The following is a 13,757-nucleotide window of genomic DNA, read 5'->3' as shown; positions in this document are numbered from 1 at the left end:
TTGGCTTGATGTACGTGTTGTTGCGTGAATATGCGCTTGTGTTTGTGCTGTGATGTTGTTACGAGCTTGGATCTTGAATGTTAGGGTTTGAGGAATTCGTTTTTTGCGAATTTCAGCTTTGGGGAGATAATTTGCGATGGTTTGAGGTGGAATTGTGTTGATTTGAGATGAATTGGCTTCTGGAACTTGAAGAATTCGTATGAATGTTCATGGAGATTCATGCAACATTCATACTGTTCTTGAGTTTTTTTAGCTTCTTTGATCTTTTTTTTTTTGTGGAGAGAGAAAGCTGTTTCTGATGATTTGGCAAAAAGTGAGTGGTGGTTTCGACCATTGACTGTGACTGGACTTTTATAGGCTGCCATGTGTAGTCTTGGACCAATGCTGAGCTGCCAAGTGTCCCTGGACCTGTAACTAACTTTTGGACAAATCTGCAAAAAACTGAAATATAAGGACTAAAGTGCAAAATAACAAAGAGGACTAAAACGTAATTAAAATAAAATTGGTAAAAAATGTAATTTGAAATTAACGTAAAGTGAAACGATTAAAAATAACAAAACGGACTAAAATGAACCAATTACTTAAATGAGGTACTTTAAAGTAACCTCTCTCTGTCAAAATTTCGTGTGAAATGACCAAAATGCCCCTAGGGACTAAAATGATTCAGAACGACTCGAATGCAATTTTTAAAATGGTTTTTAACAGGGAATTAAGGCAAGAGTTTATACAAACTAAATGAAAAGACTCAGAGACAAGTTTTGGAGATTAAACAACTAAATGAAAAAACTCAGAGACAAGTTTTGGAGATTAAACAGAGTTTTAACACATGAAAAGACTAAAATGCCCCTAGGGGCTGAACTGACTCAAAATGACTTCAAATGCAATTTTTTTAAATGGATTTTGACATGGAATTGAAATAAAGATTTATTCAAACTATTTGAAAAGACTCAAACAAATTTTCAAGGACTAAAATGAATTTGAATGCAGGGAATGACTAAAATACCCTTTTTCATGAATTTTGCAAATAACATTGAAATAAAATGCAGAGAAATATGCAAGTGATCATAGACAAATTCAAATGACTTGAAATGCAAGAAAACATGGACAAATACACAGTTGAAAAGATTTGTAAAGCTAAGTTGAGAGATAAAGCAGAGTAAAATGTCAGTGTAAACAATGGCAAATTGGTAATTCTTCAAGGATAACAGACATATATCAAAGATGAAAGAAAATTTTGAACAAGTATTTTTAGGTCCAAAATTATGGTATAACAGCTGCCCCTATTTAAGTTTCTTTGTCCGGAGAGTCAAGAGACGAAGTCTTTGATTTGACGGGACGAAGATACTTAAATATTAACATTTGCACTGTTTTTGGACATAAAAATACGATTCTCACATTTTCAAAAACATGAATGCCATGCAACATTTTGATTATGAATGCAAGACAAACGAACTGGAGTCTACAGAGCATGCCATATCACTGGGGATCTAGGTGGACATTGACAAGGTAGACAAACCAGGAGACAAAAGATAGGTACAAGCTGTTCTTTGGATCGAACTTGCCACTTGACCAAGAAATACAAACAAGAGATGGGTACAAGCTGCTCTTTGGATCGAACTTGCTACTTGACCGGGAATAGAAATGTGAGACAGGTACAAGCTGTTCTTGGGATCGAACTTGCTACTTGACCGGAGACATAGACATATAGGCAGATACAAGCTGTTCTTTGGATCGAACTTGTCGCTTGATTGAAGATTCAGACAGATGATAGGTACAAATTGTTCTTTGGATCGAACTTGGCATTTGACCTGGAGGCATAGACACAAAAGTTGATATAAGCTGTTCTTTGGATCGAACTTGCGGCTTGATTGGAAATTTAGACAGATAGGCAGGGTACAAACTGTTCTTTGGATCGAACTTGTCGTTTGACCGATAACAAAGCATAAGCTGGGTACAAACTGTTCTTTGGATCGAACTTGTCGTTTGTCCGGGAATATTGGCATATAAGCAGGTACAAGTTGTTCTTTGGATTGAACTAGCCACTTGACCAATAACAAGATACAAATTGGAAGTTTGATTTGGAAAGATACAAATTGAGAGTAAGTTGATATTGATTTGATTTGAAGATAGACATGACCATTTTGTTGGCTCAAAAGCAAATTGAGAGTGGATTAACATTGACAAAGACATTGAATTGAAAGTTTGAGATTGAAAGAGACATTGAATTGAAAGTTGAAACTGAATTGAATTAGGAGTTGAAATTGAGTTGGATTGAAATTGGGATTGAATTGATTTGGAAGTTGAAATTGAATTAAATTGGAAATTGAGATCGAATTGATTTGGAAGTTGAAATTGAATTGAATTGAAGTTGAGATTGGATTGAAAGTGGGAATTGAATTGAATTGACAGCTGAAATTGAATTGTATTGAAAGTTGAGGTTAAATTGAACTGGAATTGAGATGGGAAACGAATTGAAAGTTGAGATTGGAAATGCAACATGTATGTATGATATAACAAGATTATCAAATGTATGAGCACATAGAATGCATGATTATGCATGTGTGGATGCTTGAAATGCATGATTGATTTGTAGTTTGACAGAGAAATTCCACAGAGACAGACGAAAGCATTGGAAGATTGGGCACGTAGTGGCTCGTACTATAACGTGTTCACGTGGAAATCCTCCTTGGAGAGACCGTCGTTGAGAGACGTATCAAAACCATGGCTGAGGGCAATAAAACTTGTAGAGGAGGGACCTCGGAAGAATTCTTTGATACAGTGTCGCCGTTGCTAGGCGTGTCAGTGCTGGGTAAACATTGGATGTCCGCATCTTTGGTCAATGCTTTTCATATTATTTTATTCTTTCATTTTCATTTTTCAATCCCATTTTTGCCTGAACCGCCCTTTCGGGTTTTCGATTCACTGGGAATAAGTTCCTTTCATTGCCCCATTTCTGCCTGAATTGCCTTCATAGGTTGTCAATCAACGGGGTGCTCATTTTTGCCTAAGTCGCCCTTTCGGGTTTTCAACTTAGCGAGCTTTCCATTTGCATTCCTCAATTTTTCATTTTCATTCTATTTTTTCATTCTTGCCATTGACCACATATCATCCTGGGGAGTAACCTGCTCGTAACATGTATTGAAATAGACATTGACACTCATTTATTCATGCATGTTTCATTGAAATGTACCATATTGCTCAGGTTTGCTTTCAAAATAGACAGAAAAAGGTTTTTCAATTTTCAAAGATGTTTGCTTCAGATATTGACATTATCAAATGGAAAAGAAATATTTTGTATATAGCATTGAAAGTAGAAAGAAAAAATAGAGTTTCAAACAATAGCACAGGCTCAAATTAATGTAGAAGAGTGAAAGTCAGCCAAGGGCATAACCCCACGGATTTACAAAGCTTGAAAAATGGTAATTTTATTGGTTGGTGGTACATTGAACACGATGACCGCTACATTTCATAGAAATTTTGAATTCACAAGTACAGAAGCTTCTGATGTAGACGATCATTGACAGTTGTAGATGCCCCAAGGGGTGATGGTGATTTGCCAGATATACTTACTTGTCTTTTATTGTCGACCTCATTTTTGCATGAACCGCCCTTTTCGGGTTTTCGGCTCATCGAGGCGCTCATTCTTGCTTGAGTTGCGTACAATCTCAGCGAGCTTTTTCATATTCATTTTTTTTTTGTCCCTAACTTTTGCCTGAATCGCCCTTTCGGGTTTTCGATCCACCGGGAAGTGCATTTTTGCCTAGGCCGCCCTTTCGGGTTTTCGACCTACCACGCTGTTCTTTTCTTTTTAGACAAAGTATTTCTTGACTATATCAGCATTGACAGGATTTGGAAGTTCAACACCATCCATGTGTGTAAGAATCAAAGCACCACCAGAGAAAGCCTTCTTGACAACATAAGGACCTTCGTAGTTAGGTGTCCACTTGCCCCTTGGGTCGGGTTGTTGGCTTATCATTCTTTTCAATACAAGTTCGCCTTCCTTGAATTCACGAGGTCGGAGTTTCTTGTCAAAAGCATTCTTCATCCGCACTTGATACAACTGTCCATGAGCCATAGCATTCATACGTTTCTCTTCAATCAAATTCAATTGGTCATACCGACTTTGACACCACTCAGCCTCAGTTAATTCTGCTTCCATGATCACTCGAAGAGATGGAATCTCCACTTCCAGAGGGAGAACTGCTTCCATGCCATATACAAGAGAGAAAAGAGTTGCCCCGGTTGAACTACGCACTGTAATACGGTAACCATGCAAGGCAAAAGGTAGCATTTCATGCCAGTCTTTGTAAGTAGTGACCATTTTCTGAACAATCTTCTTGATGTTCTTGTTAGCGGCCTCAACTGCACCATTCATCTGAGGTCTGTAAGGAGAAGAGTTGTGATGTTCAATCTTGAATTCTTCACATAAAGCTCGCATCATGCTATTGTTTAGATTGGAACCATTGTCAGTGATGATCTTGTTGGGAACACCATATCGACAGATGATGTTATTCTTGATAAACTTCACTACCACTTGCTTGGTCACATTGGCATAGGAAGCAACTTCAACCCACTTGGTGAAATAGTCAATTGCCACTGGAATGAAACGATGTCCGTTGGAAGCCTTTGGTTCAATTCTCCCGATCATGTCAATGCCCCACATAGAGAAAGGCCATGGGGAAGATATAACATTGAGAGCGTGTGGAGGCACGTGGATTTTGTCAGCATAAATTTGACATTTGTGGCATCTTTTGGCATGTCTATGGCATTCACGCTCCATAGTTATCCAGTAATAGCCGGCTCTCAACAGTTTTCTTAACATGGTATGACCTATAGCATGGGTCCCAAAAGTACCGTCATGTACATCATGCATCAACTTCTCAGCTTCTTGCTTATCAACACATCTCAACATGACCATGTCATAGTTCCTCTTGTATAGGATTTCTCCGTCCAGAAGGAATCTACTAGCCCATCTCCTTAGAGTCTTTTTATCCCTATTGGAAGCACCAGATGGATATTCATGATTTTGCAAGAACTGTTTGATATTGTAATACCAAGGTTTTCCATTATTCACGTCTTCATCAGCCTGACTTGGCATATTTTCAACAACAAACACATGAGCGGGTCTATCAAGACGTTGCACTTTGATTATGGGCACATCATTCCAGTGATTCACACGAAACATGGATGATAAAGTAGCAAGAGCATCAGCCATCTGATTTTCATCCCGAGGGATGTGGTGCAGCTCAACCTTTGTAAAGTATGTCAACAGACGTCTTGCATAGTCACTGTAAGGGATCAACTTCTCATGATGAGTTTCCCATTCACCCTTTATCTGATTAATAATAAGTGTCGAATCTCCATTGATGTCAAGGTTCTTGATTCTCAGGTTAATGGCTTCTTCAATGCCCAAGATGCATGCTTCATATTCAGCTATGTTGTTCGTGCATTCAAAAGTTATTCGAGTGGTGAAAGGAATGTGGTGCCCCTGCGGAGTTACAATGATGGCTCCAATCCCTTTACCGTAAGCATTGACAGCACCATCAAATACCAATCCCCACTTGCTATTGGGGTCCGACCCTTCATTGATAAATGGTTCTTCACAGTCTTTTGCTTTCAGATACATAATCTCTTCATCAGGGAAATCAAACTTGATCGGATGGTAATCATCAAGAGGTTGATAAGCAAGATGCTCAGCAAGGATACTTCCTTTGATTGCTTTCTGAGCTTTGTACACAAATATCATATTCGGACAACAACATTTGCCAACGTGCAATCTTTCCAGTAACAGCAGGCTTCTCAAAGATGTACCTGATTGGATCCATTCGGGATATCAACCAAGTTGTATGATTCACCATATAATGACGTAGGCGTTTGGCAGCCCAGGCTAAAGCACAACAAGTCTTTTCAAGCATTGTATACCGAGTCTCACAGTCGGTGAATTTCTTGCTCAGATAGTAGATGGCATGTTCTTTCTTTCCAGTCTCGTCTTGTTGACCGAGAACACAACCCACAGAATCATCTAACACTGACAGATACATAATCAAGGGCCTTCCCTCCACTGGCGGGACAAGAATAGGTGGTTCCAACAGGTATTCTTTAATGCTATCAAAAGCTTCCTGGCATTCGTCATTCCATACAACTGGCTGATTCTTTCTGAGCAATTTGAAAATTGGTCCATAGGTAGTAGTCATGTGAGATATAAATCTTGAAATATAATTCAGGCGTCCGAGGAAACCTCTGACTTGCTTCTCAGTTTGAGGGGCCGGCATTTCTCTGATAGCTCGGACTTTGTCAGGATCAACTTCAATGCCTCTTTGGCTGACAATGAAGCCTAGCAACTTTCCAGATCTTACACCAAATGTACATTTGTTAGGATTCAATCGCAGCTTGTACTTTCTCAGTCTTTCAAACATCTTTTTCAAATACTCAACATGCTGCTCTTCATCACTTGACTTCACAATCATGTCATCAACATATACTTCAATTTCTTTGTGGATCATATCATGAAACAGAGTAGCCATGCCTCTTTGATAGGTAGCACCAGCATTTATCAAACTGAACAGCATTACTTTATAACAGAATGTTCCCCATGGAGTAATGAAGGACGTCTTTTCTCTATCTTCAGGAGACATTCGTATCTGGTTATAGCCAGAGAAACCATCCATAAAAGAGAACACTTTAGACTGAGCAGTACTGTCAACAAGCACATCAATATGAGGCAATGGGAAGTTGTCTTTTGGACTGGCTTTATTCAGATCTCTGTAATCAACACACATTCGAACTTTCCCATCTTTCTTTGGCACTGGTACAATATTGGCAATCCACTCAGGGTATTCAGCTGTCATGGGGAAACTCGCATCAATTTGCTTCTGCACCTCAGCCTTGGTCTTAAGAGCCATGTCTGGACGCGACCTTCTCAATTTCTGTTTGACGGGAGGACATTCAGGTCTTGTCGATATCCGGTATTCCATTATCTTGGGATCTAGACCCGGCATATCTTCGTAGGACCATGCAAAGATATCTGGATAATCGTGGAGAAGCTGAGTGATCTTCTTTTTCACTTCTGGCTCAAGTGCAGCCCCAATCTTGATCTCTCACTTGCTTTCTTCAGTACCCAGGTTGACGAGCTCAATCTCTTCCTGGTGAGGCTGAATGGCTCTTCTTTCTTGCTCAAGCAATCGAGTGATCTCATACGGTATCTCTTCGTTATCATCCTCATCTTCAGCTTCATATACAAGGAATTCAAAATTTGGAGGAACTATAGGGTCACTGTGTTCAGCGGGTTTATTATGGTTCAATCTGCATAATATGATTGGGATAATTTTAGAAAAATGTTTTTCATGCAGATTTTTGAAATTAATAAGAAAATACAGATGTTTTGGTTTTTTCTGGCATTACCATTATTTCCAAGAAAAAGGCACTAAAAAGTAAAAAAAACAAAGAGTCACGAAAAAGATGACAACTTTTATTGATAACGGCAATGCCGAAACAAACACGCCCTTACAAAGATATCACTTTCGCCTTGGGCAGAGCGAAAGGATTGTTATTTTGAAAACAAAAAACATGAGCAACAAGACACATTACATGGAAGCATGCATGACTAAAGGAACATCAATGGTTTCCCAATTTCTCACGGTGCCTCCTGGTATAACAAATGTAGGCACATAGCTACTCTCAGCATCTTCAGCAATAGCATTGATAAATCCAGCACTGTAGAAAGTTCCTGTTGAAACGCCTGAGGTCGGGGAGAATCCAAGGCCCTCTTTGCGCTTGTTTTCCAGAATCTGTATCACTTTGCCCCAGCCGGCAGCTTGTCCTTCTTGAACAGCTTTCTGGGCGTCTTTTAGCGAAGCCATACTAGTACCAGCCCTCCGAGGTCTTGCACCCTCAACAGTCAAGCCTTGAAATGACATCCCTTCAGCGGACCCATTCCTCACAAACTTGAGTTTCTGATGTAGAGTGGAAGTTACTGCCCCAGCGTCGTGAATCCACGGCCTTCCGAGGAGACAACTGTAAGACGTATTGATGTCCATGACCTGGAAAGTGATCTGAAATGTCTCAGGACCAATGGTGATTGGGAGATCTACCTCTCCAAGAACATTTTTACGAGATCCGTCAAAAGCCTTAACCAAATAATTGCTTCCCCTTAGGGAAATTCCATGATGGCTCAACTCTCTCAGTGTAGACTCAGGCATTACATTCAAAGATGATCCAGTGTCCACCAGCACATTGGATATCATATCAGACTTGCAGTGCACTGAGATATGCAAAGCTAGGTTGTGGTGCTTCCCTGCTTCGGGGAGTTCATCATCACCAAACCCCAAGTTATTGCAAGCAGTAATGTTACCCACTATTCCATCAAACTGATCCACGGAGACTTCATGATCAACATAGGCTTGTTCCAGTACTTTCATCAATACTTTCCTGTGAGCTTCTGAGCTCAAGAGCAGAGACAAGATGGATATTTTTGACGGAGTTTGCAGCAGCTGGTCAACAATCTTATAATCGCTCCTTTTAATAAGCCTCAGAATTTCGTCCAGATTAGACTCTTCAATAGACTGGCCTGATGGGCCGGTGCTCTTGTCAATAGGAGGATCAACTGGCGGAGTTATTGTAGCAACAGGTGTAACCATCTTCTTTTGGAACAAGGGTGGACGGACTTTTCCACTTCTCAGAGTTGTAATTTCTCCAGCAACATTGTCAACCGTAGCTGGGGATATCAGAGGCACTTCCACTCCATTCTCAATCATAGTTGCATCGTACTTATAAGGGATTGCCTTAGTAGAGACATAAGATACCGGGCCAGGTAGCATGATTACTAAGGGTTCAACATCCCTTGTCTGAGATGCACCTCCAGTAGGAGAATCATGAAACACTGGCACAAGCACACAAACATCACTGGCAATCAAGTGTTTATCATCCATTAGGCTTTGTATATCATCTTGCACCACACAACAGCCCATAGGGTTCTGAAGACATTCTGAACAGGAAGCATGGTCATGATTGAACAGGGAAGCCTGGCAGAGCTTGACATGCAACGGTACCAAAGGGGTAGCAACATTACGGACATCCAAGGCGGGGGCCCTCTTGGGGAAACTGAGCTCCCTCGAAAGCCTCAATCATATTAACAGCTCCATGATTTGGAAGTGGATTGTCGAGAATGTGAGGAACACTGTTTTCAAAAGTCAATCGTCCTCTGTCCATCAGATCCTTCACAACATACTTAAGAGCATAGCAACCTTCAACATCATGGCCTTGAGCGCCCTGATGGAATTCACATGTGAGATCCTGTCGGAATCTGGGAGGCAATGGCGCAGGCGGAGGCTTTCCTGGTCTGGTGACACAATGTCCCTTAGCAAGTAGAGTCGGGAGCAGATCAGGGTACCGCATTGGTATTGGTGGAAAATAAGTCTTGGGCCGAGGACCCTGTTGTTGCTGCTGTGGCTGCTGAGCAGGTGGTTGCTGCTGTACTTGTTGAGCAATGGCATTAACGGGTACTGATGGTTGACTCGGTGGCAGAGGATATTGTTGATAGAATGGTGGGAAGAAAGGATGTTGAGAATACTGCATGTATTGGTAAGGTAGAGGTAACTGAGCGGCATTAATAGGAGCGACAGTAGCTGTAGACTGGTTACCGGACACCATCCCTACTTCGAATTCTTTCCTCTTATGATGGCCGTTACCATATTTCTTTGGCGCGCTAGCTGAGGACTCACCTTTTTCAAGAACAATGATACCCTCTCTAACAGCCTCCTCTAGACGAGTTCCCATAGTAACCATGTCGGAGAAGTTATTTGGTGCGGAGACTATCATTCTTTCCATGTATTCTTTCTTTAAAGTCTTCAGGAATGTCTGTGTTAATTCCTCCTCATCAAGTCGAGGAGAAACACGGGCAGCTGCCCCTCTCCACCTCTGAGCATATTCACGGAAGGTTTCATCTGACTTCTAAGACAAAGACTTAAGAGAATCTTTATTCGGCTTCAAGCGAGTGTTAAACTCATAGTGGTTTTCAAAAGTAGCAGCAAGTTCCTCAAAAGTATGGATATTGTCTTTGCTCAAACTAGTATACCAATCTGCCGCATCTTCTGCCAAGCTATCCTGGAAGCAGTGAATCATCAGAGCATCATTGTCTGCGTAATTGGCCATCTTTCGGACGTACCGAATGACATGGCTATGTGGACAAGAAGTTCCATTGTATTTGTCAAAATCTGGCACTTTGAACTTCTTAGGAACCTCAAATCGGGATACTAGGCATAGATCACGGGCCTTAGCAGAAACACCGTCCCCACGGCTAGCTTTGACCTCACGGAGCTCTCCAGCTAGCTCTCTTAACTGTTTCTTCATAGCCTCTATCATAAGGTCTTGCCCACGTGGAGTATCAACATCAATTACTTGTTGCACAGTGTGTACAATAGGATCAGTAACAACAGTAGTCACTTGAGGCATAACGGTAGATGTAGGAGCAAAAGTTGTTGTAGGAATCTGTCCTTGATTGCCAATACCAGAAACACCGGCTGCAGTAAGGGGAGCATAGTAAGTTGAGAGTCCATAAGGACGGCCGTTGGGCATGACAAACTGGGCATCAGAAGTCACAGTGGACAGTGGAATAGATGGAATCACTTCAGTAGAAGCTGGAACAGATGTAGTCAGTTGTTCCTATGCAGCCAGTAGAGTGGACATAGTGTCATGAGCCTTAGCCAAGTCTTCTTTCATAGCAGCCAATTCGGCACGGAGCTGAGCATTCTCTTCTTCAACGTTAGCCATGTTCCTTCTCTTGTACAATCTTGTGTGATGAACTCTATCTGGTTGGTAAACCTTACGAGCACGAGCCACCTTTCAGACTGCGGCAGAAGAACCAGGAGGTAATGAGCACACGGGAAGTTTTGTGATTTTTGGTGACCAATGAATGTATATGATGCATGAGATGTGTAAATGCATATGCATAAGACTCTTTTTATGTTATCGAAGGCTTTTAGACAGATTAGAAACTTGTAAACATTACTAAAACAATTGAAACGACATGCAAACGTCATAAGGTTTTACAAGATGATTCCCTTTTGAAATATTAAGCCAAGGGATAGACTTTGAAATGTAAAGCGACAAAATTGGAAATAACAACAAGACATAGCAATCCTCAAGCATAGGAGGTGGAAGGATCATCCTCAGACTCAGACTCAGAATCATAGCTGCAGTATCGGGCATAGAAATCATGGGCACTCCTAGCCCTCTTGGAATCCCTCATAAGCATCTTATCATTTTCTTCAATCTCTTTCCGAGCTTTAGCTAGCTCTTTCTTCAATGTCAAGACCTCATGAGTCTTCTGCTCATCCTTTCCATCCAAAATCATGATCAAGTTCTCAGCCTCATAGTATCTAGTCCTCCACTGATGCTTCTCTCGGCTCTCCATAGCTAGATGCTCCTGATACATCTCCTGAGTAGGTGGAAGTAGAGGTAAAGGCATGGTTGGGATAGATGCAGACACATATCTCATGGCGAGGTAAGGCATGCCAATCTCTTCGGCCTGGCTTATTACCCATTGGGTATAAGCCTCATGAGCAACACCGGATCTCACACCCATATGCTTCACATCTTTCTTCCGAAGTTTAGACCAAGCCTCGGCAAAATCTTCTCTTATTCCCGTGGGAGCATTGGAGTAATGGAAGAAGTAAGGAGATGTAGCAAGGTAGATGGGCTTCTCTTTCATCGGGAAACCAAATTGTCTCAAGGCGAGCTCCGGGTTATAGTTGATTCCACCCCGGGTACCAAGAAGAGGCACATTAAGAAATTTTCCACCACCAAGAATAATCTCTTTGACTCTAGCAGCGGGAGTGAGCCAAACTACTTCATTAGGAGTGAGAGCCATGATTCTCTGTGAAATAGACCAATTCTCCGGATTGTCATGGAAAGACTTTGGAAGGTGCGAAATAAATCACCTATAGAGAAGAGGTACACAGTAGAGGATGTATCCATGACCCTTACCAGATCGATCGTGAATAGCATGGTATGTGTCAGCTAGCAAAGTAGGAACCGGATTCTTGGATTGGAAGATCATAATAGCATTCATATCCACGAAGTCATCAAGATTTGGAAAGAGAATAAGCCCATAGATGAGTAGTGCAAGAATAGCCTCAAGAGTGTCTTGACAAGTGGTCTTGAGGTTGGCTTTCTCAAGTAGATACTCTGAAGTGAACCCTCGGATGCGAGCCTTAGTGACAAGATTCTTAGAGACATCGGTGGTCTTGAGATAGAGATCCTTAGCAATAACCAAAGGAGTAGGAGGATTCTCAAGTCCCGAGAAAGGTATTCCCTTGGCTATAGGTAAGCCTGTCAAGGAAACGTAAGCCTCTAGAGTAGGCATCAACTGAAAGTCAGGAAAAGTGAAGCACCGACAATCACGATCATAGAATTGCACTAGAGTGTGCACAAGCTTCTCATCCACATTAGTCCAGAGAATAGTAAGTAAATCCCCATAACGATGCCGAAAACCAATCGGATCCTTAACCTTGAGTGCCAAGTCTCTCAAACTAGCCAAATCAACCTCCTTGAACTTGTAGGATTTAGTCTTCCCCATTCCTACAATGTTTATAAATTCAATTTGTCTAAGCCCTTCGATAAATGCATGGAAAAAGTTTATGCATGTATGCATGATCACATTCAAGTACGGAGAAAACATGGTGGGTTGGAATTCAAAGTCAAGGAGTTGAGGGTGGACACGGTGTCCGGTGAAACTAGGGCTTTGGATAATAGTAACCGGGTTCTAAAAATTCCCAAGTCGCAACCTCTCCGACATATATCATGGTGTCACGAGACAACACTCGCTCCATAATTATCCGTAAGAAGGTCTAACTTGAGTGTAGTATCGCGTGACGACTAAAACTCGAGACAACACTCGGTTTAGCCTACGCACTACATCCTAGAAAATAGGCCATGGATGGGTTTGGTTATCTACGGTTCATAGCGTCATAGAACAATTAGAAGTAAAGTGCCTAAACGCGACAACACGCGCCGACAACATCACTCCCAAAATGCCTCAGCTATGTGGGATTGATCGCATAATCCAATACACGAGGCAACCCTCGGAATGAATTGTCGATTATATCCCCCCTAAATCCTAAGTTCACTCAGCCCGGGTGTAGGACTTTTGATATTCTCACCCCACACGTTAGCAAGAAATTAAACATTTATTCACATAAGAAAGCAAGTAAAAGAAGCAAGTAAAAATGAAAGCGCAAGCGTAAAAATAAAGACTAGGCGTAACTCTCGAATCTCCCTAGTGAAGTCGCCAGCTGTTTTATCTTGGTTTTTCGGGTGTCAAACATTGATTAAGTTTGAACCTTTTTAACCTTTGATATCTCATTTTTTCTTGGGAAGGGGAAAATAAGCAAAACCCTTGAGAATCGAGGTCCGGGAGTTGTTTTCGCTACGGGAAGGTGTTAGGCACCCATAACGACTATAGTATCCTATAAGAACCGTCTTTACTTTCTACACGCGCGCTTTATTTTTAAATGCTATTTGAAAAAGTGATATTTACACCTAAAGTTTGCTAAATGAAGAATTGGAGGGAGAAGAACATGTTTGGAATTTTATTTTATTTGAATTGAAGGAATTTTGATTCCTTGCCTACGTACCCTTTTAAGGGATCAAATCCACCGTAGTTCTCTTCCAAAAAATGTTTTTGTTTTTGTTGGTTGATTTTAAGTTTGAAAATTGGAATTTTGAAGAATGGAGATTGATAGGCTTTATGAGCATGGAGA

At 41.2% G+C, this 13,757-nt stretch overlaps 1 pseudogene; it reads right to left on the bottom strand.

Moving 5' to 3' along the window:
* Window positions 1-8,674: 8,674 nt before the first annotated feature.
* On the bottom strand, window positions 8,675-10,767 carry LOC146917287 (uncharacterized; annotated as a pseudogene).
* Window positions 10,768-13,757: the final 2,990 nt, after the last annotated feature.

The sequence above is a fragment of the Medicago sativa genome, chromosome 6, assembly GCF_051527215.1.
Source record: "Medicago sativa cultivar Bolivia chromosome 6, Bolivia_mono, whole genome shotgun sequence".
In the NCBI taxonomy this organism is placed as follows: Eukaryota; Viridiplantae; Streptophyta; class Magnoliopsida; order Fabales; family Fabaceae; genus Medicago; species Medicago sativa.
The sequence above is the reverse complement of the archived record's forward strand: the minus strand, read 5'-3'. Positions and strand labels throughout refer to the sequence as shown.